Here is a 26,540-nt window from a genome sequence, read left to right on the forward strand (position 1 = left end):
GAATAGGTGCAGGGTCTCATCTATAACACTGCTGGAAAAAGCCATTGCAAAGGCCTCTTTAGCTACTATTAAACCATCTTTCAAAATCCCTTGGAAAATTAGCTCAGATGTATCTCAGAGAATTCTGATTGCGGCAACACTTTCCAGGTTTATAATCAGCCACCCACTAATGGTATCCAGCAATGTTTCTAATTTTCATCTGATCATAACAGTGTTTTCAACTATCAGGTTGTCTGAGATGTAAACTTTGTGATTGTATATTGCCCAGAAATTTGTCAGGTAGACACAACAATCTGAAATCTAATCAAAAGAACAGCACAAGGCTTTCTATATATAGTACTTTGAAGTTTAACGCCACTACAGTTTCTGAAAAAAAAAAACCAGAAGAGTATTGTACAAATAAATACAAATAAATAGATTCCAATACCATGAGGACATAATCTTAAAAATGGATTTTACTTACCTAAGAGATATCTAGTACATTTTCACTGTAGCATTATTGACATTGTCAATCAATTTGACATGACATTTTTATTATGAATTTGTAAGAGTCAAAAGTCTTCACACTTTAACCTTGACAATTTGTTTGCATGACTAAGATAATAATTCAGAGTGAGTAGAATTGTGTTCTACTGTTTCCTTCCATTTTTTGATTTCCATTTGTCTTCCTAAGGATCTATTTCTTAAAACTTTGACATATTCTTGAGACTTTCCACTAAATAGTAATTCATAATTTCATAAAATTAGTCCATTGCTTTCGGTCAGCAATAGTTTATCTTTCATTGGAAAAATGGAACCCTGTCAGCCAAGTAACTCAATGGCTATGTGAACTGAGAACTAGAATTAGGGAACAAATATATCTCATGTTTGATACATACATGACAGCTTTCTTCTTCAAGAGAAAAATTTTGATTTTTTATGTTCTTTTACACTCAGCAATTTCTCCTGGACTCATATCTATATTTGGAGAGCAGAGTAGCTGCTTTATCTGTTTACAGTTTGTAAATACTGACATTTTTTGTCACATAAAGCTACTTTGTAGTCATCCTGTTTTGTAAAAGTCACTCTGAGAAGGTATGTAAATTCCAAAAGAACGTATATATCTCACATCCTAATCATAGCGCTCCGATGTGTTTTGGACAGCCACAAAGTAAAGGACAGTGAAAAACAAGAAGCAATTAATTATAAGATATACAAAAAAATATGGACTTTATTGTTAAGAATATTAGAAATTATTTATTGTTTACTGTTGTAAAACTCTTCATCTATAGGAAGCTTTTAGCTTCAAAGGTTTTAACTTAGAACAGTTATGGAATAAATGATGAGATAGTGGCATATACATTATGTAGTGTGTGAACAACATATACAGTTGCATAATAGACTTTCTAATTCAGGTTTGGCATGAATATCAATTTATTTAAATTTAAATCAAAGCAGTGTATCTGAAAGGAATACATTTTGTTGTATACGAAAAATTTTAAGAAACTAAATATGAAAAGTAAAAATAAGATTCAGATATTAAAAGAAAGTATAAATAGAAATCAGTTTCCTTTACATCAAAAATAATTTTAAACTTTTATTGTCTTCTAAGATAATTATCTCTGTTTACAACTATTTTATCATTAAATAATTTCTCATTTTTAAAAATTATTTTAGATAAAATGCTACCTAGCATATTTCATAAATATAGTAAAATATAAAAAGTTAAAGAATATATAAATGTGAATGTCACATAATCTCAACTTAAAAATGTTTGAGCATCTGGTCTTTCCTAGTTTACAAGTAATCAGTAGTATTACTGGAATATGTATAGAAATCAAAATGATAAATACATTTCAACATACGAATTATGTAGCGATATTGTCATCACATCCCAGAAAAGATTAAATTTATTAAACAATTTATTCTTATTCACATAAATTTTCAACTTAGTGTTAACTAGAGAATTATTTCTAGTGGTGAAAACATTGTTGACTTGTTTGAAGAAAATCAGTAAACCTAGTGTTACAAAGTACAAAATATATTTTGTAATTTTTTTTGAAACTATGTTGAATTTATTATTTTAAGCACTTAGGGGTATAGAAATGTTTAAAAATTATACTTTATGCTGTGTATGAATCTAGAAACATGAAGCATTTGATAATGGGAGGTAGCTGAGTTTGGACGAAGTGATCCTTTGTAAAAGAGCATCATGATTTTACACAGAGGAGTACCATTGATGCAATAAGGTATTTCAATAACTTACAAATATTGATCAGTAATAATTAAGTACCACTTCTTAGGTTTAAGTCACAGTACTACGGATGAAATGTATCTTTAGATCAATTAACTGCTTGCTGTGAGTTTATAAAGTAGGTGAAAGAACTGAATTTTTAGTATTCATAATGAATAATTTTTTTAAAAGCTGTAGTCTATATTGTAAAAATAAGATTCAGAATAACAATTAACTGAACTTTAAACAGAGGTTTTAAAATAGCCTGGAACTTACAGAATGATCTACTTTATTACAAGGAAAATCTGTATTATGTCTAGAAAAGGAAAAGAGAGTTAATTTTTTTTAATATAAAAGACATAGACATAAGATTAAGAGAGGTGATTTCTGTGAGGACAAACAGGCCGAGGTCTATGAATGCAAAAGGAGTAATTTCATGCAGAAAGAAATGAGGGTGATATGGGAAAATGACTCATAACTAAAAAAACAGGTGAGCTAAATTATTTTGGCAGTGACATTCGACAATGTCGGTACAGGAAGAAATTTATAGGGATATAAGATTCAAGTATGAAATGAACAAAGACTTTCTTAGGCCTTTGTAAATTTTTCTGAGGAAGTGTCTAAGAGGTGTTTCTATGGAAAAGTAGCAAAGTGTAATGAATGTATAATTTCTTTCTTAAATGTATATTACAAACATTATGTGAGTCATCAAAACTGCTGTTGTAATTGAATTCTGAACTTCCAAGTCAAAATGATAGATTGAATTTACATATTAAGCTCTCCTTCAGAAACCCTAACAAAATGATATTCAAGTAGTAATAAGACATAAGTCCACATTGATGAAGACAATAGGAAAAAGCCAACTCCAGATCCTACGATATTCACAGAAACAAAGCCAAGAGCAAGCCAATGAATTTAGCTGAACTCCAAGGAGATTCATGGAAAAAAAATACCTGGGGGTTCCAGAATATTGATTGGTTCCTCACCCAACTGCCATGTGACAGCTGCAATGGGTTGTTTACCTCAAAGTCATCTATGCCACCTTCAAGCTTTTCCCTATTGCAAGGGCTTGTCTGTCACCATCAAGGCTTAAGGTGTCAAATACTCACTTTTGAATACTCCTTATATCTTGACAATGAGTATTTGACCCAACCCTGGAAAATTAGATGTGACAATGTCTTGGAACACTTCTGGGAAAGGTTTATGGAAAGTTAAAAAAAAAAAAAAGCCTTAGAAGGAAGCACCTTTTGCTTCACCATATTTGTCATACCTACCTAGGATACCTGGAATTTTTTATAGCCATTTTTTGAGTAAGGGACAAGCCTATGAACCTCTACTTTAAATAGCACCATTGAATTTATGAATTAAACCTGAATAACCTACCTCCCTGTCTATAGATGGTCCACACTGTTTAAGCCACTTCGTTTAATTATCCTGCCACGTGAGGCCAAAAGACTTCTGACAGACAGCCTCAAATAAAGCCTGTCAATTAGCAAGTTCCTACTATGTCCACTGAGATCCAGTATTATGTTTTTGCCTAATTCTAAATATGAACAGGAAAGTGTGACCAGGCTTTTGAGGAAAGCCTGTAGCATAAGGCTGGAGGAAGAACTGGAAGAATTACCATAAAAGCAAAAGGTACAATTCAGTGTAAAGAATATAAATGTAAAACGAAAGACTCTAATTGGGGGTGAAGGAATTAAGCAAAGGAAAAAAAGACTCCTTCACACAGATAGCAGTATGGTGATTGCCAGAGGGGAGGAGGGCTTGGAGGAGGTAAAGGTGAATAAAGGGGGTATATATGGTGATGGAAGGAGACTTGACTTGGGATGGTGAATACACAGTACATCATAGAGAAGATGTAGTATATCTTCTATATGAAGATATAATAGAATTGTATATCTGAATCCTATGTAATTTTATTAACCAATGTCACCCTAATAAATTCAATGAAAAATAAATTTAAAAATATCATTGTCTCTGGAACGTCTCAAAATTAAGAGACTGAAGACACAAATAATTAAATGTAATGTGTGTTATGTGGATCTTGTTTGGGTTCTATTTCAAACAGCCTTTTGAAATAAATAGGAAAATATAAATATGGGCTGAATTTAAGATGAAATCAATGAATTGGGTTAGATAAGATAATGTCATCATATTACATAATAAAAATTTTCATACTTTTTAAAGGAATTCTTGCTTAATTCTTTTTAGGGACTGGTGTATAGAATAACAAAATAACATTATGTCTGTACTTCACTTTTAAATATAGTCCAGTTGATACAGGGTAAGAAAGAGAAGGGGATGGATAAATAGAATAGCAAATTGTTGGTAACTATTAAATTTGGGTGACTGATATAGGGCTACAACATTTTTTTTAAATGACACAAGAGATTTTTTTGTCATTATAGAACTTTCTATTCTATTTGATTTTGGAAAAAAAATTCTTGTATATTTCTCTGAAAAAAAAAACCCTTAATGAATTAATTGTTACAGTATAACCATTAAGGAACTGTCAGGTTGAGTTAATATAAAACTTTCAACCACGCAAAATGTGTGTGTGTATGTGTGTGGGTGGCAAATGAATGTTAAAAATACTACTCAGTGGTAGTTAACAAGGGTAAAAGAATGTTAATGTGACAAGTCAGGCAAGACTTAACAAAGGAGATGAGATTTTATTTGAGTCATAAAATAATGGGTCATGTACATATTGGCTACTCTATACTTGATTAGAAATTTGGCAATCAAATATACCATCTTAACTAACCCTTATAAATATCAATTTTATGAATGAGAACACTGAATCAGGTAAGTTGAGTATTTGCCCAAGTTCAGTGATCTCTAAGTGGAACAGAAAGTCAACCCCACATCTACTGATCTGTACACCCCATGCTTTTTCCACTGCTAAAATAATCAAGATAAGAAATAAAAGAATGAAGAATTGCATTTTATGACAAAGAAAAACATGGGCACATACAGTGATGGAGATGCACCTAGCAGTTGGCAGGGAGTAGGATACAGTGGGGAGTAAAAAGGCCAACAGACGCAAGTGAAGAGGTCAACATCAGAAGGAAAGGGAAATCTGTCCAAACTATAGGACAGAGCCACAGCATTTAAGGCCATAGTCATGTGAAAGTATTGAATTTTGGGGAGTACAAATGTTATTCTTCATTCATTCTGAAGTATAATTTTCAGAAAAATGGAAAATATTACATAATAGTAAAGCAAATGCCACCTAACAGAGAAAGGATCCATTGTAGAAAGATACTTTGATGACAGTAAATGATGTAGGAGAAAGCGAAACATTTTTAAAAAGATGGCTGTTAAAAGCAGTTCCAAGCTGAGGCAGACATTTTGTCAAAGTCAGTGATAGGAATGATAGACGGGCCCTCTGTTTTATAAACTCCAGATATGCATATCATTGTAGTGGCACTAACACCATAGCTCATACCAAATTCCCTGCTGCTTTGTAGCTATAACACAGAAAACAAACAAACACAATAATAGTATCTAAAAAGTTGTGAACAAAAGCAATTTTGCCAAACACTTTACGTGGCAGAAAATCCAAAATATCCATATACCTTTATAATGAAACATTGCCATAGAATACCAATAATTAGACTCATGCCTTTGAGAATAAAAATATTTAAAAATATAACTATTAAAAAACTATATGAAATCCATCAGTTTACTCAATTTTTAATATAAAAGTTTATGTAGTATAATAATGCTGACATATAGATAGCTATGTAGATATAATGCTGACATATATCTAATATCCCTCATGCACATGTGTGAGGCATGTTAAAGGGAGCTGTTATATGTGCAGGCTCTGGAATCAGACTGCCTGTTTTAAATCCTGGCTTCAGGAATTATTAGCAGGGAAAACATAACTTTCCTAAGCCTCAGTTTCTCCTTTTGGAGATGATCAGAAGCCTATATTCAACAGGCAATATTGTGAAGTAAATGAGGTGGTCCATGTAATGCACCTAGTGTGGGACCTTGCACATAATAAGTACTTAGTGAAGGTTAGCTACTATTTTTATCATTGCAATCAATCCCTAGAGTTGGACTTTTCCAGGAACAGCATCTTTGTCTTTATATTTTGATAGGTGCTGCCAGTTGCTCTCCAGAAGTAAAACCAAGTTACACTTTCCCCAAGAGTGCAATTTGACCCTCACCTTTACTAACAGTAGATTTTTTTGCCAATCCACCAGGGAAAAAAAAGGTACTCATTGGTATTTTAATTTGCATTCTTGGATTACTTGCAAGACCTTTGATTGTTTTTCAGCCGTTTGTATTGCTAAAACATAATTGCTTGTTCAACTCCTTTGTCTTTTCTTCCTTTAGAGTTTGAAATTTTTCTTTCTGGCTGTTTATGCACATTTAGGATGTTAAATCTTAGTCTAATATATATGATGTGAATATTTTGTTCTAGCCCATCATGTGCCTTTCAACATTTTAAAATTATTGGTTTTTAGAAGTTTATATTTTTTGCGTAGTCATATTTGTGAAATATTTTTATTGTGGCTTCTGGATATTCTTCTTAGAATAGTGTTTATTCAGGATTTATGATATACATTTGCATTTTTCTGTTTAGGGCTTGGTCACTCCTGGGTTTGAGGCATACCATGCAGAGTTCCTCTTGGACATTGTTATAGACTGGGCCTCCCAAGAGCTCTAGCTATATTATATATATTATATATATATAATATGTTAATATATATATATATATAATATATAATATATTATATATAATATTAATATATATAATATATATATTATAGCTTTGATGCACTTTGGCACTATTATTACTTTGCACTCTCTTATGTGACAGAAGTAGTAGTATTCTTTTCTGTTTGTAAAATAACTTGCTACAACATCCAATTAACAATCTTATTTGGTTAAACTAGTGATTCAATTGGCCCTCTGTAAAAGACATCAATATTCTGACCAGTTCAGAAATTACTGCAGGACCAAATGGTTATATTAGTAAGCTGTCAAAGAATCTCAGGTACTTTTGTTTTTGTGGATCGAGAAATAACCTTACCTTTAATTTTTTTAAATGTGCACCTCACAACTGAACCAACTAGGTGATTTTCATTTTGTTTAATAGTGCCCCGAGGATCCAAACATTTGATTCTATTTCAAAACTGATAAAGAATTATAAGAAACACCTTCAATTAATTTATTCAAATTTAAACTGGCACTATTTAGAAGATAATTTGGCAAAATTTAGGAGATAATTCTAAAGGAATTAATTTGGGATAATGACAAAGCACCCACCCATAATTTAATTAAAACTATTTTTAACTTTATCTAGCAGCTTCTAAAAGAAAAAATATACTTTGATTTTAATAAAAAGACATTCTTGAAATTTTCTGTTATTGATTTTATGAGAATTAAATTATAATATAAGACAGCTTATTGGCTTCTTAATACTTTTCTCAATATCAAAAAGTACCATCTTGGAATTATTATAGAATTATGATTTTTTGGCTACTTCAATATTTTTATCTCTTCTTATTTTCTAATGCCTCTGTATGGCAAGAAGTTTCTTTGCTGTAGTAAATTTTTTTTCATCATTAAATACAAAGTCAGTAACAATGGTATGGGCCTAGCAACAGAGGCAGTAGGTGATTATATAACCTTTCAATTGTAATCTGTAGGTACTTATAAAGAAGATCCCTTGACCTTCTGTGACTCATGAACTTTTCTAGAAATGTGTTCCTTTAGCTTGAGAAATAAATCATTGATTATTCTCTATTATACATGTAAATAGGTAAAATATGTCCTTGTGAATACTTTATCTGAATACTTATCTGGAAAATAATGACTAAAAACTGTATGATTCTTTCTGTGTACCAAACATCATTTTCAGTGCTTTTAGCATATGAACTTAAGACTCACAACTATCTTATATTTTTATTCCTATTTGACATAAAGAAACCGAGCCTCTCTGAGTGTTTCAATAATCTGTCCTAATGATACACACATTAAATGGCAGAGCCAAGATTTGGACCAAATATGCTGGCTCTGATTCCAGGTTTTTAACTATTAGTCTATCCTGGAGGAAGGCTTAGCCATGGAGAATGAGACAGGTGGCAGACTTGGTGAGACCCTGCAAGTAACCAGGGGATAGTATGAGGCACTGGCAACTGGAGGCAGAAGGAGCCCAGAAAGTGGGAAACGCAGGTGTAACATGATTTGGCCAAGTATAGCATATAAACAAAGCTATGCCTTCATGTGCTTAAGAGAGCCAAAATAAAATATATAACATACTGCTACTACCTCAATTCTCACTGGAATATAAAAACTCCCCTTTGAGGAAAACTTTGTGTCAAAATAACCCCATAAGTATTCGAGCAACATTACGAATATGTTAACACATCATATCTATTTGTGAGACACTTACTACAATAAATTTAATGTTGATAAAACATTTACACAGGAAGAAAGTAGCTCATAATTTGTCCCCATGCCATTTTTCAAGGTGTGCTTACTTGCATATAGGTGTGTGGTGGATGGCTGCAGCTGCCCACAAAGGAGTCTGGTCATAGCTTGCATCTGGACAGGGAATAACAACTAGTGATCAGCCAAATGAAATGGAGTTATTCATCAACCAAGTGCTGTCTCAATTTGTATATATGATTTTAATGTTTTTCTGTATAGAGGCAAAGTAGTAGCTATTAATAGGTGAGGCTGTGTATTGGATAATTTTGAAACATTTCCTGAGAGTTTTTTAAATGTAGATATTAATGACAATGTACTAATAACCATTGTCTCTCTCTTAAGGGACAAAAACAAACAAACAAAAAAAAACAAATGAAAGAAGCCATTCTGGTTAAATTTAAATCTTAAAGAATAATTTATTATTTTTATTTAGTCTACCTTATTTGTCCCTAGTCAATTTAAATAATATTTGTTGCATATCTGTTATGTGCCAAGTCCCGTGTTACTGCAAAAATACATTTCTCTAAATATTTATAATATTTTTTACTCTCTATGGAAAACTGGGAGCAGGTGGAGGGGAGATGACAAGAAATAAACTATATTTTCTCAATGAGTCAATCATGTTGATAACTTAAGTGCATTCTTTCATGATTTCTTTTTTAATGTATTATGTTTATTTTTTTAATATTTTATTGTTCTATTACAGTTGTCTCAATTTTTCCCTCTTTGCCATCCTCTTCCCATCCCACACCCCACACCCTCAGTCAATCCCTACACCATTGTTCATGTCCATGGGTCATTCATACATGTTCTTTGACTAGTCTCTGTCCCTTCTTTCCACTGTTGTTCCCCCCTCCCCTCTCTCGTCCCTTTCTGTTTGTTCCATGTTTTCATGTCTCTGGTTCTATTTTGCTCATTAGTTTGTTTTTGTTCATTAGGTTCCTCTTAAAGGGGAGATCCTATGGTGGATTATATATATAAGTATGGAGGCTTATACACATAAGCCTTTCATCGACTGGCTTATTTCACTTGACCCAGTGATTCCTTCATGATTTCTGAATTGACTGGAAAACCTAATCTTTTTTTTTTTTAAATATGAGATAATGCATATATCTGACTGCCACACTGTTTAGCACAGAGTAAGCTCTCAGTAAATGTTTGCTGCCATTTTTCTGTTTTTATTATTCTAGTTGTATAATTAAATTACTGAAGAGAATTCTTTTGGTACGTGTTTGTTTTTTTCAGCATTTTTGAATTAGTCATTCATAAAAAAATAGCTTAGTAAAAGCTGTGGTTACCTTGCCTAAATTATACTAGCTTTCATTTTTTTGTTGTTGCTTTTTTTAACTCCTTAAACTGATCAACTCTTTGCCTTATAGTAAACGTTTTTTAATTTCCTCCTTTGTTTTACTTCTGAACATTGCTTAAATTTTAGTCAGGCTTAAACTTCCAAGTCCTTAAGCATCTCCCTAAATCAATTAAGGGCTTGCTCCACTGCTTGAAATACATGATCTCAGGATAATTTAGGCTCTTCATTTGCTTGTGTGGAAGCACGAAACAAAAGACATGAAGTGGTTCCTACAATGGGCTTCTCTAGCTATAGTGCTGATACTTCAAATATACATACCCTAGATAAGGTAATCCAACTTCTTAATATTTTTAAATAAGAAAAGCCCAAGGAACTATGTGGAAGGCAGTGAGAGCCTAGAAATCATAGTGCTGCAGAGTGGAGAGGGAGTTGTTAAAGTCAGGCCGAGCCCCCATCATCCGAGAAGACTGCTTTGAAAAATAGCTGAGAAAGAAGTGGCCTCTTGTTTTATTTGTTTTCTAACTCTTTAGAATTATACAAGTAATCTGTTAAAAATATTAAAATATTAAAGTATAACTAACAGTCTTTTTTTGAGCTCTACTACCTTCTAGTTTTCTGAGTCTCCCCAAAATTTGTTACAATTTTTGAATAAAAATGAGTTCATGAAATAACCTTGGTAGTACTATAGCTCTCATAAAAATGTATGTTAATTAACAATTTATATCTGTCACTTTGATCAATTCTTTATCTTTTGTGTGTATGTCTGTGCTAGCCAAAGTGGTTAAAAAGGTAAATAAGACATAAATTCTTAATTCCATAATCTTTCCTGGAGCTTCATTCATCTGTTTCCAGCCTTTCACTGGACATTGCCAGCTAGTCGTCCCAGGCACCACAAAGTCCAAAAAAATGTACCCTCTATCTTTTGCAGCTTTTTCTTAGAATTTATACATTTCAGTCACATATATAACAGAAAACTTGGACTCACTTTTATAATGTCTCCTACACTTGCTCATTTAGTCAGTCGCCAAAACCTGATCATCACTCTGATATCCCTATCGGCCCTCTTTTATTCTGTCTCCCCGCTCTACTCTTGCTTCACACTAATCACTTGGAACCTCAGTCTACTCTCCATACCAGTTAAATATCTAATTTTATATGTACAATAATAATATTATATGTACTATATATAGTCTTATACATATAACATGCATATATATATAGTGTCATACATATGTATTTATACACAGATACAGTTTGTTTGCCATACCATTACTTTCAATTATTTCATTTTCCTCTTTAAGCTGTCATACAAGACATGCTGTCACATCACAGTGCCTTGACTCATGCTGTCCTTTCTGTCTGTAATACTTTCACCAAATTTTTTTTTTAAGGTTGAGTTTTTTTTTAATTTGTTTTCTGTTTTTTGTTTGCTTATTGTTTTTAATGGAGATGTGTTCTCTGGGCTTGGAAACAGGATCTTGAAGAGCTGGGTTGAACTTTTCAAGGGACTGAGAAGCTTGGGATCCTGGCTGGCGTGAGGTCTCCCACAGTATCAGCTGGGGTCAACGCCAACAGGACCGAGAAGCAATAAGCAGATGAGGTAGAGAGGAGAGGGGAGAATGCGGGAAGAGGGAAGGGAGGCAGTAGAAATGGGAGCAGAAGTGGGGAGTGAGGGGAGGGAAGGGAAGGAGGGGAGGAGGAAAAGGGAAACGGGGCCTGGCTGGAGCGGAAGCCAAGCCAGAGGTGGTCAGGTTGGCAGCAGGGGAGGCTCAAAAGGGATCCTCCTGGGAAGTGCAGGAAGCCATGAGGGCCTGTTTCAGCTGCTCACAGGTAATGAACATCACCACATTCCAAGAACCCAGAAAAAGGAGGTAATGAACCTTTTGCTGAGAATGCTCAGGGACCCTCCTTCTGGAGCATAGCGAGGGCACAGTGGCCAGAGCTTCTGTACCGGCCCAGGGCAGAGTTCATATATCTCATCCTGACTACATCCACAAGGGAGGCAACGATGTGGTGCAGAAGCCTGTCCTAAGGCAGAAGTGAAGTGAAAAGGAAGATCATTTGTCACAAGGCTAGCCTTTAGGAGGGCATCCTTGGTGAGGTTGTAGGTCACCAGCTCAGCACAGTTGCTAACATTATGAGCAATATTGGGAGAGGGCCCTTTCCAAAGTCCCCGGAACCCTTCCTCTTGGGCAGTGGTCTTCTAGTGGGCATCAACAGTGCTTTGGTGTTTCTGACTACCTCCAGCGTGGGCCTGAGCCTGGAGCGGGAACTTTACCACATCTGGGAGCTGAGTGAGCTACAGCCACAGCCAAGGCACCTGTGGCACTGCCTGTCAGGAGGCGGCTCCCAGTGGCAGTATGCTCAGGGCCCTTGGCCTAGAACTGCTTGACAGAGTCGTAGAGGCCTATGCGGGCAGAAGCGAAGCTCATCTGGTGCTGCAGGCTGGCAACCAGCCAGTTGTAGAGGCTGCAGGGACAGTGAGTGCACACCGTGGTCAGGATGGTACCCAGCAGGCCACGGTACTGGATGCTGGCTGCAGCTCGCACTGCCCCCTGCCTTTCTCCTTCGATCTGCAGCCCGACTTTAACAGTATCCAGGGGGAAGTTGATGAGATCTGCAACGCAGGCAGCTGTGCCAGCCACCAGGAACTTTACAGTGGCAGTGGGGGGCACATCTGTGGCCTTAAGCCCAACCATGATGCTGATTCCCTGCTATTTACCAAGAGATGAAGAAAAATTGGAGAAGGGTTAGGGTCATGTTCCTCTTTAAATTCAGCCATACAGGACATGCGGTCACATCTTTGTGCCTTTATTCATGCTGTCCTTTCTGTCTGGAATACTTTGACCAAACTTCTAGATTAATAAAATCTCATACTCTCTTTCACAAGACCAGCTGCGATTCCCCAGACAGAATGTTTTGGTCATTTTTCACAGGACTAATCCCAATGCTTGTACTTCACGCGTCACTTATTGGTCTCCCCAGCTCTATCCCCTCTGCAAACTTGGATTTCAGAGACTTTACACACATGTATATGACATACATTCTTCTGTACGTCAGGAACCCAGCAGACTGCCAAGTCATAGTAGGAAAGTACTAAGTTTATGAGTAAACATTATGTGTAAAAGTGTTTTGTATTCCACTTGATTAGTATTGTTAGTCTCTACTCATCATTAAAGAACTTTCCTAGGTGGGATCCAAGATGTACATTTGTAAAGCTGTTTCCACAGGCTTCTGAATATGGATGAGTACACCTATTTTACATATTTTAAATAGATGTCTGTTTCTCTATACCCAATGGGAGACTTGTTTAAAAAACACCCTGCAGACTCCCAAATAATCACCTGTCTTTCCTTAAGATGAGATGGGGATAGTAAACATAAGGCATAATAGATGTACACAGAAAGTGGAAGTGTGTGGCTAGGGCAACCAAAGCTAAGGTCAATGATCTAGGTCTACTGTTGATTAGTTCTACCTCTATTAAAATATTTCAACTTCTCAGCAGTTACAGTTATATGCAACAAACATAATTTTGGTGAGGAAATCTTCAGTTGTAGATACCTTTGTGTGTTACACGCATTAGTGTATTTATTATAAATCTCTAACAACTTTAGCTAAAATTTTAACAGTTGAATTGATAATAACTAGCATCTTTTTCTTATGACAACTACCAGTCATATCAGTATTTGTATTCTAAATAAACAAATATAGGTGAGATCAAAGCCAATGCCTTCTATATTTGTTTTCTATTTCTACTATAACAAGTTATTGCAAATTTAGTGGCTTAAGATAGCAAAAATTTCTTACCTTATAATTTTCAGGAAAGTCTGATAAGAGGTCTTACTGGACTAAAAGTCAGTATTTCCATAGGGTTTTGTCCCTTTCGTGCAGCCCTAGAGGAGGACCTGTTTCCCTGACTTTTCCAGCTTCTAGGGACCACCCACAATCCTCAGTCCCTGGGTCCTTTTTCCAGGTTCAAAGTCAACAGCAAGGCATCTCTTTGCATCTTTCTTCCACAGTCATTTTGTCCTCTCTGACCACATCTTTAGATAAAAATTCTCTGCTTTATGGTTTCATGTGATTAGATTAAGCCCATCTGGCTAATACAAAATAATCAATCTCCTTATCTCAAAATTGTAATCATTTTTGCAAGATCCCTTTTGTGCTGTAAGATAACATAGTCACAGTTTCCCGGGATAAAAATATAGACATCTTTGTGGAATCATTTTTATATCTACCATGCCTTCTTATCAAAATAGACCCAGCAATGGCTTGGGGAAGAATGAGAAGGAGTTTAAAATGCCATGCAGAGAGGATAGTCAAAAGATGTTTCATTTTCGACCGTTATAATAGGTCAAATGACATTCAAAATAAAAATTTAAATAACTCCAGAACTAACCATATAGTTAATATCATCATATTATGGGAAAAAAAGTTAGACAAGATAATGATTGTAATATAACCTACTCTTTAGGAAATATTTATTACTATGTGTAAAGTTCTATTCCATTATGACCATTGATATTGAGGGGCTCTGTTAAAAATGTACAGACTCAGACTTCACCCACCACAGAAAGTCTTTAACAAGGTTTAGAATTTTGCTTTCTCAGGAGAACATCAGGTGACTTACATGACTGTGTTCATTTACCACCACATGTCAAGATGTTCTGCCATAGTATTTATTTCTTTACCACTGGAGCTAAACAGCTTAATTACTCTGCCTGGAATTTAAACCCCTAACTCTGGTGAACATATATTATTCAAAACTGATATTTAGTATGAAATAGCACAAAATGGAATTTTAAGTTAGTGTAAATAGAATGATTTAGAGTTATGAAAAATATAGTTTTTTGATCAATGACTATAATTCACTCACCATTCAGGTGTGTATACAATTAAAATAAATTCAATAATCATGAATTTTGCCTCTTATCCAGAAGGCAGTCATTCATTGCCCGCTGTACTCATAGACTGGGCCAACTGCTATGGGAGGCTTAAATGAGTATTCTCAGTAGTCACATCTTCAAAAAGCATATTGAGTCTTATCCATTCAGCTTAAAAGCTAAGGAAAAAAGGTGTTCTTTATGTTAATGGAAAGTGAAGTTAACTACCAAAGAAAACATTTGTTTTAATATTACCATATTTGGTGTACTATAAATATAATACAAATTGAAGGACACTTTCTAATGTTAAAATCCAACTTTGAAATTTTTCCAGACAGACAAGTCCAGTGGCCCCAGTAGAAAGAGACTGACTATTTAAACATAAAGTTGAGAACAACTTTTCAGTGCAGAGTTCAATATTAACCTGTAGTGCTAATAATAACAGCTTCCTCGAAGTGAAATGATTTGGTATAATTTTATTTTACTGCATTATCACCTGTTATTTTAACCCAGAGATGCAGACATTACCATGAGTTAGTTCATCTGGGAGTACTTAAAGAAATATAGAAGTTAATTAAAAAATTCATTATTAAATAATGAATTACTTTTCATTAAATAAAAATAAAATTACTTTTGCCAATTTTATTACATTAACAATCTAAAATATGTGGTTTTTATTCTTATATTTTTCTTATCAGTTTATCAAACACACACATGCTAGATACCTTGTTGAATACTAGCATTCATTTAACATTTTATTTTTAGCGTAGGTTGCACACTTTCTTATAGTCAAATTAACTTTTCCTAATTCAAAATCAGATTATATATTTTACTTTCCTGATGAAACCATTCTAGTCGATCTCCTTTACTTTTAGAATAACTCTAACCTTCTGAACATGGCTGAAAATGTATGTTCCATCTGATTCCATCTCACTTTTCCAGCCTGACTGAATACCACTCACCTCCACCCACCTATGTTCTAGTCATTATAATTCATTTCTTTGATGCCATATTTGTTTTTACCTTATCTGGATCTATGTGTATGCTTTTGTATGCCAAAAACACTTTACTCTTTCTCCAAATCTTTCCTGTTTACCTGTCACTAATCTTCAGGACTCAACTTTATATCCTTAAGGAAGCCCTCCCTGCCACACCACATCCAGATTCGGACCCCACCTACGTAATCCCAGGACCTCAATGCAAATAATCATATTACCTACCTCACTGTATCATACTTGCCTATATTGCCCATAAACCGTAAATTTGCTGAAGATAGAGATCAAGAACAGATTAAGTGAAAGTAGTGCTGTCCTGGGTGCTGAAATCACAGAGGCTATGACCAGCCTTTCACTTGGAATTTTGAAAAATAATAATAATAGCAATAATGATGTGTAAATACACATTAAAGTGCCAGATTGTAAATGACATTAACAAAAAAAACTATAAATGCATAAATAGGATATCTAAATCTAGATAAATTCACTGACCTTTGCATTGAAGTTGGGAAAATACAAAATCAGAAGGAATCCCTTTATTTTTTTATGTTAAATTTGAAATCAGTTTCATTTAAAAAATAATCTTCACATTGAGACAGATAAAGCATAGAACCTTATTTAATGTGAAACATTAAAATCAGATCAATTTTTAATCCAAATGCATACTGAAGAATTGAAAGTTAATCAAGATTAAACATGGCGTAGGAAGAGGGCAACATTTGATGCGGCCACATCAAATAAGAGCCGAACCTCAGATTACCGGATTAACTGCCCTTCCCCCACGCTCTGCAGGCTGTCACGCTGACCTCCCTCGGAATGATTTTCTTGATGAGATAAAAACACTGCTCATCCTTCAAGGCTCCTTCCACAAGCTGCTTTCCTGTGAGGTTCACTCGGCCTCATGACTTCTTTCTCGGAGGAAATTAATCTTCTCCCTCCTCTGGGGACTCCTCAAGAACTGTGTGTTGTCACCATAGCACTCTTTATATGGTCATATAGCTAGTTGTAAAACTGTTCTTCTTGCCACGTTTTAATTTCTGCAAGAACACAGAATATTGCACACTCTAAGTTTTGGGGTCATTTTTTCTACTATAAAAATAATATATACTCAATAAATGAAAACTTAGAAGAATGCAGAAAAGTTAAAATAAAAAAGAATCCTTTCATTGATCTATTCCTCTAATATAGCCAAAGTTTAGAATCTGAAATAACTGATGCTGATGTTTCCTGGTAGAAAAATAAATGTTGAGTTGGGAAGACATTGTTGATGCTAGAAGGTGTACGACAGTTTTATTTTTATACCGCAAAGATGTGTTGCTTACACTTTGAACACAAACCTTGAAAATTATTTACCTTGAGAAGGAACCCCTTTTTAAGTTGATGCAAATACGAATCTTTAATTCTGTATAAATAAAAGCAGCTTTACCTAGTACTCCTCCTTTCTCTAAGACTTGGAAAGGGCTTTTATCCATTCACTAGGAATTTCATTAATTATGACAAATGGCATCTCATATTTTACCACTCTTACTTTTTTCCACCTTCATCTCACATGAACTAACTGGACTGCATTTATTTGGAAGTTATCCATTTTACTTAAAAATAAAGTTTAGACACTTAAATAACATTTACTTAATAAAAGATAAAATATTTAAAACATGTGCAAAAAATATTTATTAACGTACTTAGAAATTTTATCATAGATAAGACTATTTCTTAAAGTTATCCACATCAAATTATGAGGTCTATTGAATATAACTTTAAAGACAGAAATATTAAATAAGAAAAATATATCTACCTTTTTACTGTTACTGGGTTTTAATGTGTTCCAGGACTTTTTTTAATTTACAGAGATTTAAAAAGAAAGCTATTCATAACAACCATCCATATGCAATCAATTTTAAGTTCCATTTTAAATCTAAAGTATAATAGATTACTTATCTGAAAGGCACCTAAAACATGGAGAATGCATGTGGAAATAGTTAGCATTTTAAATATTTATTTATCTTATTTAATGATGAAATATTCTACCAATTTACTATAATTATGTTTATGAAACCTGCACATATTTTATAGTCTGTGTTTTCCATGGTATGTTAACAATTTACCATGCAAATTAATTTTATAGTTAATTTTAGCAATGTTGGATTGGGATGAGTTTAGCAAAGTAGATGATGTGTGCCTGAGTCTATGAATGGGGCAGGGTGATTTCTTTTCAATTACTTTTTGTTGTTGTTCAAGTACAGCTGTTTCCATTTTCTTGCCACCACTTTCCCTTGTCCCACTCACCCCCACCTCCCACCCTCAATCCTTCCCAACTTTGGCTTTGCCCATGGGTCCTTTATACATGTTCCTTGATTTGACCCTTTCCCTTTTTTTCCCCTATTACTCCCTTCTCTTCTCTCCTCTCATTACTATCAGTTTGTTCTTTATTTCAAAGTCTCTGATTATATTTTGCTTGCTGGTTTGTTCTGTTGATTAGGTTCCACCTATAGGTGAGATCATATGGTCTTTGTCTTTCACCGCCTGGCTTATTTCACTTAGCGTAATGGTCTCTAGTTCCATCCATGCTGTCACAAAGCGTAGGAGTTCCTTCTTCCTTTCTGCTGGGTAGTATTCCATCGTGTAAATGTACCACAATTTTTTGATCCACTCATTTACTTTTGGGCTCTTAGGTTGCTTCAAACACTTAGCTATTGTAAATTGTGATGCTATGAACGTTGCAGTGCATAGGTTCTTTTGAATTGGTGTTTCAGGATTCTTAGGGTATAGTCCCAGCAGGGGAGTCACTGGGTCAAAAGGCAGTTACAGTTTTAGGGTTTTTTTAGGAAATTCCAAACTGTTTTACACAGTGGCTGCACCAGTCTGCATTCCCACCAACAGGGTTCCCTTTTCTCCACAGCCTAGCCAGCACTTGTTTTCTTTATCTGTTTATGATGGCCAGTCTGCCCGATGTAAGGTGGTATCTGATTGTGGTTTTAATTTGCATCTCTCTGATAGCGATGCTGAGCCATCCTTTCATATGTCTCTGGGACCCGTGTATATCCTCCTTGGAGAAGTGTCTGTTTAGGTCCTTTGCCCATTTTTTAATTGGATTGTTTCTCTTCCTGGATTGGAGTCATGTGAGTTCTTTATATATTTTGGAGATCGAACCCTTGTCTGAGGTATCATTGGCAAATATATTTTTCCCATGTGGTTTGTTCCTTTCCATCTTGCTGATGTTTTCTTTAGCCATGAAGAAGCTTCTTATTTTGATGAGAAGTTTCAAAATATTCTTTCTTTTATGCTCCTTGCTCTAGGGAACATATCAGTGAAAATATTGCTACATGGAATATCTAAGATTTTCCTGCCTATGTTCTCCTCTAGGACAGGGTGATTTTTAAGTTTGTTCCAGTAGTCAGGTTCACACCTCAATAACATAATAGCTGCTATATGACTTAAAAATCCATCTGCTTTTGATAATTTTCATATTATTAATTGAAAGAAAAAAGAGCACACAACCGCTGAAGATAGCAATAACACTGCAGTCAAATATAAGCTATCTTATAATTCTAGTCAGGAACTAAAGTTACAAATTTCTGTGTAGTTAGATGACATGGTTTCAATATGCCAGCAAATTTGAAATTGTCTGTATAAGCGTAAACTCAGTTATTCTAGCATTTCCATTAAAATAGGATGTCCATATACATTGAATTATTATAGTTATTACTATTGGGAATTAAAAATGTATATTAACAAGAAAACCCAATTTCCAAGTTTATAAAAGGATTATTGCACAAAGAAAATGTAAGATTAGTATCACTATCTGATAATGTAGAACAAATTTTTTACTCCATGAAAAATAAAACAAATGCTGATCAGGCAATGAGTTCTGCTGTAAAATCAAACCTCCGTGGCACTAGGCCATCGTCTTACCAAAAAAAGTATTAACCTTCTGTTTTTAATCCTCAGAGACTTGTAACGAATTGAAGATATAAGTGCCTACGTAAAAAAGGAAATCTCTGCCTGGAGACCATTTTTCAAGTACTGAAAGAGCTCCTTGGGGGATATGTTCTTACAGTAGCTGACAGGCAGACGGTTCATGTTCTTTTCAAGATGTTCATTATAGTTGAAACTCAGGAAAGCTAGTCAATTAGTGGCACAGGTTTTGAGTTGGTTTTTACTTTCAAGTATTTAGATATGAACTTATGGCGATATAGAGCAAATTCCCAAGAATAATCAATTCCTCTTATGCTGATGCTGTCGTTGTAAAAAGCTCACTGAATTTATGTATATGAAATATAGAAAATTGGTGTCAACCAAATTTTCTTAAGTCTTCTACACATTTTGAATTCCATAAAAATGTAATTACTTGAACCACCTGCATATTGACATGGTCAAGGGATAGTACTTCCAGAATTTAAGATTCAGAGCAGTTTATTAACCAGTGAACTTAATAATTTTAGAGTTCATTTTTTGCTTATTTTTAATAGAAAAGTTTGAGATAACATAACTTGACCCTTAAAAAAGTCTATCTCATGTCATATTTTGCCCCAATAAGAATTCAGTTTTTTCCTTTGAACTGTGCTTTTAAAGAATACGATTTATAATGATCTAGATTGAAAATTACAGTCATTATCCCATTAGTTTCAGGGTTTCCTATGATCTTGAATTCAGCAAATCTATGTCTCTAAATGCTCGATTGCTTGTAGTAGTTAGTAGGAATGATATACCATGTGCTGTATTTTACTTTTTCAGAATCCACAAACTATTCTAAATATTTTGTGGTTATAGTTTTTGGCAAGTCTGATAATTTAGATATTCTGATTGTTATACTACTTCAATTACACTACTTGAAAAATGAGAAATTTAGGATATAAACATATATCAGACATTTTAACCCATTTTATTCATTTCTTGGCTAACTATAATAATTTAAATAATATAATTACAGTATAAAATATCATCTATAGAAGTTGATACTCTCACATTAACATTTTCACATATATAAATCTATTTATTCAAGTATTTAATGAACACCAGTGAACCATATATTTATGATGAAAATATATTCATCATAGGGGATATGTTAATAAATAAAAGAGAATGTTTTTTTAAATATAGTGTATTACAAGCATATTAAATAATGGAATGAATAAGAGGAAGTAGATAAGTGTTTGAAATATTGATGGATATAAAAATTGTTATAGGTGCTGTTTAAAGAAGATGTAGCTTAGAAAAATCTGCACATCTCATACCCAGTCACGAGAAAACAGAAAAGTAGCCCTTATCTCAGAAGTGAGGGTTGGATTAAATGAATGTGTTTGAAATGAGATAACTACTTGTAATACTAAGATTAAAATCTCAAAGCAATGGCTCTCAGACCCCTTCCCAATTTTCTGAAAGGGAAAAAAGGGTGATGATTTATTATATAGAGAAATGTGAGAATTTTGTAAAAATTGTCTATATGATACTAAACTTTTACCCTCATTTACATCAAATTTCCCCTGCCTCTGCAACTTGACTATTAAGAACTATATTCTTCAACTTAGAAGGCACAAAAGAATGTATGTAGCCCTCCCTTTCATTGTCACTATAAGACACTGTTTAACAAACATACTAAAAATCACTTAAGTTTATCTACAAAATTGTAAATGCGTGTCATTTGACTTCAGAGTTTACCATTTGATGAGAACCCATACACTGCTACATGTTAACTTAGTGAATTGTCTGGTAGAAAAAAACTACCCCCAAAGGTGTTGTTTTTATTTTGTCCAGTGAAGTATTAACCAGTTTTGTTTTTTTTTTAGTATTAACCAGTTTTGTATCTAACCTAAGCAATCTTATTTTAGCATTTCTTTTATAGCCCTGATGTTCTGTATAAACTGCTTGTCATTCTTGTTGGAACCAATTTTACTCTCTGCCTGGATCCCTAATTTATTACTGAATTGAATAAAATCTTTGACACATATCCAAAAAAAGACATTTGGTAGTAAATAACAATTAAAAATACATGCATATTCTCTAGGAACCAGCTTCTGATGTCTGTTCTAGAAAAATACCTGCATAAGTACATAGAAGGCAGTTTCAGTATTTTACTGCAGAATTGTTCGTATTAGAGAAAATGCAGAAACAAGTCAAATACCCTTTCATCAGAAATGGCTCAATACTATGCATTATAATAATACTATGCGTTATAATACTGTGCCGCAATTTGAGTGAATAGAAGTTTCTTTTAGTTTGTAGAAAAGCCGAATTAGATAACATATATAAAAATATCTACAAAAAACAAATGAAGATTTCTACAGGTTGTGTGTGATGTAAGTGCATAGGAAGATGTCAGTAAATGTATACATGAACTGATAATAGTTACTTGTGGGGAAAGAAATGGGTATGTGGGTGATGGTAAAAGTGGATTTCAGCATTCTTTTTCATATAATAATGCCACATTTATAAAGTTAAAAATAAATAGCAAAATAAAGTTTTATGTTATGAATTTAATTATACGAACATAAAGGTTTAACATGAGTGGAGAACAGGAATTAACTAATTTTGAATAGCTCTAGAGAAGAGAAATAGTTTATACTACTAGTTCAGTAGACATTCAGTAAGCTCATATATAACCCTACATGTGTTACTCTCCACAGTATCTATTACCAATTTATATCTTTTTCCAAATTCATTTTAATGGTTTTTGAATTTGTGCCTTTGAAATTAAATTTATGGTTCCAAAGTTTTTATTACTAGCGTTAAAGAAGTAAACTTACTACCAACGTGGTAAAAATCAAATACAATATTTTTATTTAGTTCTTTTTTAGGTTTTTATTTTGTTTTATTTTATTTTTAATTTCATCCATCATCCTGACTTCCCTCACCTTTGGCAGCCATCAGTTTGTTCTCTGTATCTGTTTTTGTTTTGTTTATTTCTTTTTGTTTTCTTGCTTTGAAAGCATTTTTCTTTTTTAATTGTTCTATTATAGTTGTCCCAATTTTTCTTCCTTTTTTCCTCCTCCACTTAGACCGTCCACTCCTCCCATAGTCAATCCCAACACCATTGTCCATGTGCATGGGTCATTCGTATGTTCCTGGACCAGTCCCTTCCTCTATTTTCCACCACTACCCCCTTTCCCCGGCCCTCTGGCTGATGTCAGTTTGTTCCATGTTTTCATGTCTCCGGTTCTATTTAGATTGTTAATTTATTCTGTTCATTAGATTCCTCTTATAAGTGAGATCATATGGCATTTGTCTTTCTCCACCTGGCTTATTTCACTTACATAATATTTTCCAGTTCCATCCATGCTGTCACAAATGGTAGAAAGGAGTTCCTTCTTTCTTTCTGCTGCGTTGTATTCCCTTGGGCAAATGTATCGCAGTTTTTTGATCCACTCATATGCCTATGGGCACTTAAGCAGCTTCCAGCACTTGGCTATTGTAAATAGCACTGCTATGAACATAGAGGTGCATAAGTTCTTTTGAATTGATGACTCAGGATTCTTAGGGTACATTCCCAGCAGAGGAATCACTGGATCAAAAGGCAGTTCCATTTTTAATTTTTTGAAGAAATTCCATACTGTTTTCCACAGTGGATGCACCAGTCTGTATTCCTACCAACAGTGCAGTAGGCTTCCCTTTTCCCCACATCCTTGCTAGCACTTATTTGTTGATTTGTTAATGATAGCTATTCTGAATGGTGTGAAGTGATATCTCATTGTGGTTTTAATATGCATCTCTCTGAAGGCTAGTGATGTTGAGCATCTTTTCATATGTCTGTCTTCCCTGGAGAATAGTATATTCAAGTTTTTTGCCTGTATTTTAATTAGCTTGTTTGTCTTCCTGGTGTTAAGTTACATGAGTTCTTTATATATATTAGGCATCAAACTCTTGTCTCAATACATCAAACTCTTGATGTATCATTGGCAAATATGTTCTCCCATAGAGTTGGTTCCCTTTTCACTTTGATGATGGTTTCTTCAGCCATACAAAAGCTTTTTTATTTGAGGTAGTCCCAAAATAAACATAAAAACTACTTATTTTTTATTTTATTTCCCTTGCTCTAGGAGACATACTGGCAAAAATATTACTGGCTGGGATATCTGAAATTTTACTGCCTATATTTTCCACTAAGATTTATAGTATCATGACTTATATTTAAGCTTCTTATCCATTTTTATTTTATTCTGGGGTATGGTGTAAGTTGTGGTCTAGCTTCAATTTTTTGCATATATGAGTCCACTTCTCCCAATGCCTCTGGACCATTTATTGTGGAGACTGTTTTTACTCCATTGTATGCTTTGTCAAATATTAACTTACCATAAAGGCATGTGTTTATTTCTGGATTCTCTTTTCTGTTCCATTGATCTATGTGTCTGTTCTTATGCCAGTGCAGGCTATTTTGATTAAAGTGGTTTTGTAGTATAGTTTTATATCAGGTATTATGACTCTTCCAGCTTCATTCTTCTTCCTCAAGATTGCTGAGCTATTTGGGGTCTTTTGGTTCCATATAAATTTTTAGAGTTTTGTTCTAAATCCTTGAATTGTGCCATCGGTATTTTAATAAGGATTGTGTTGAATCTATAATTGCTTTGGGTAGTACAGACATTTTAATGATGTTAATTCTTTCAATCCATGAATAGGATATATACTTCCACTTATTTGTATCTTTATCAATTTCTTTTGTCAGTGTTCTATAGTTTCCCAAGTCCAAGTCTTTTACTTCATTGGTTAAATTTATTCCTAGATACTATTTTGTTTTGTTTTTATATTCCACATGTAAATGAAACCATATGATATTTGTTTTGAGCTATAAATTGTAGCAAGGCTTATCTTAATTAAAGTTTCATGGAGATATGAAAGAGGGTTTGTACCTTTGGTATTGTTTATGTCAGTCTCACATGACAGCTGCTAAAAACCTCTCCACTCCACCAGCCTGTCCCTACCCAAGCTGCTGCCTCTTTGGCATTCTCCTTCCTAGTCTTGTGACTCTCAAAGTAGCCAAAATCTTCTAGCTACCATACATGACCTTCCCACCACGGTGTAATTTGGAGTTAAGTATCCTATCTGGTAGCCTGCTACTTTCCACATACAGAAAAGCTCTCCCTGGAATTCTGCACAGCTGGAGTGGTTCACCTTGTTATACATTGTATCTGCTAAACATTATACTAGCTGAAGTGGCTACCAAATGAGTCAGATACAACCCATCTTCAAGAGACTTTATTTTTAGAGGAGGGAAAGAGACATACTGACTAAGAACTGGACTAGCATTGTGCAAATATATAGAGAGAAGCATGTAAAGAGGACACTGAACGGAGGGAAACATTTAAATGACAAGGATGGAAAAGGTATAAAGAAGGTGACATTTTAAATGACCTTTGAAAGAGTAAGTAATGCTTTTTCTGGGCCCTGAAGCATGAGCTGTATGGTTCAACTCAAAGGGAAATATAAGGAAGATATCTTAAAAGCCACAGAAATGTTCAAACACTTCAGTATTGCTAGAGAAAAGAAAGTCTTGGGGAGCAGAAATACAAGGAGGTGAACATTTCCCGTTGCATATCTGCTATTGAATATTTGGTTATTACAAATGAATAAAAATAACTTGCATACATAACATTTTAATAAGAAAACCTGTATTAAGTTTTCTAAATTCAGCTATATTATGTATAGAATGTATAAAAGCACAGAAGTAGCTCTAGATGATGTTATTGTCAAATGAAAGTACATGTATAAAATCATCAGGATGAAATTATTGCTTTCATGATTTCCAAATGAGTGACAGCCAAGTGATCAAACCTCTTTCTTTTATTTATCTTCAGGATAGTCACAGATTCATAATTAAGCTATAAAGCCTTAACAACAAAGTGCCTTTGAGCAATCACTGTAACTCTCTGGTGTGCTCTCTCGTGAATTAAAGAGAAGGACAAAGTGATAACCACAGTCAAGCAATGTACTCTTGATACTTGCAATGTTAATTGAGCAAGAGGTTAACTGACCAAAAATAAATTGATGTAGCATTGGCCTAATTTCTCTGCACCAGAAAAACATTCCTAATGAACTGCATGACCACTTAATAAAATAACAATAAGAAGATGCCAAAAAAGCCAGAAAACAGAAATAATAATGTAATAGAAATAATAATTTTTAAATGAATTTACAAATTCAAACAAAGAAGCTTATCCAGGTATTCATTCCCTAAGCAAAAAGAAAGCAAAACTTTAATTCAGAACAAGAGAAAGTGCTGGATATTGTAACTATCTTTCTTTTAGAAAAAATAATTTAGTCTACCACCTGTCAGACTTATCTTTCATACCTTCTATTCCCCTTGAACTCAAAGTAGCACAACCATACAGGAATCCCAGTCAGAAAAGGAGAAAACTTTTGAATGGAGACCTAAATGAGCAGAAGAAACTAGCCGTGCAAACATGTACAGAAAGAATTCTAAGTTCAGGGAAGAGCCATTGCAAACTCGATGTGGCTACTGTGCATAAACAATGGGGGTATTCCTAAACAATCATGTGACACAGATCGAGTGTGTAACTATGTGTAAATCGATAAGGACTTTGGACTTGTTGTGTTGTAAATCACTTACATGTCTGCATCTCTGTCCATGAGTTCCATGGGTGCCATGAGTTCCGTGGGTGCCAAAGGCATGTCCGTCTCTTCTCCTGGAATATCACTGAAGCTTCACACTGTGCCTGGCACAAAGTGGAGACTCAACA

At 34.2% G+C, this 26,540-nt stretch overlaps 1 protein-coding gene and 1 pseudogene across 9 annotated transcripts in view; one reads left to right on the top strand and one right to left on the bottom strand.

Moving 5' to 3' along the window:
• Positions 1 to 26,540, top strand: part of GRIA4 (glutamate ionotropic receptor AMPA type subunit 4) — a 386,291-nt gene that overhangs the window by 47,463 nt on the left and 312,288 nt on the right. The window lies entirely within an intron of this gene.
• Positions 11,744 to 12,673, bottom strand: LOC129086017 (dicarboxylate carrier SLC25A8-like; annotated as a pseudogene).

The sequence above is a fragment of the Pteronotus mesoamericanus genome, unplaced genomic scaffold (assembly GCF_021234165.1).
Source record: "Pteronotus mesoamericanus isolate MK-2021 breed Mesoamerican mustached bat unplaced genomic scaffold, CSHL_Meso_final scaffold_36, whole genome shotgun sequence".
Classification (NCBI taxonomy): domain Eukaryota; kingdom Metazoa; phylum Chordata; class Mammalia; order Chiroptera; family Mormoopidae; genus Pteronotus; species Pteronotus mesoamericanus.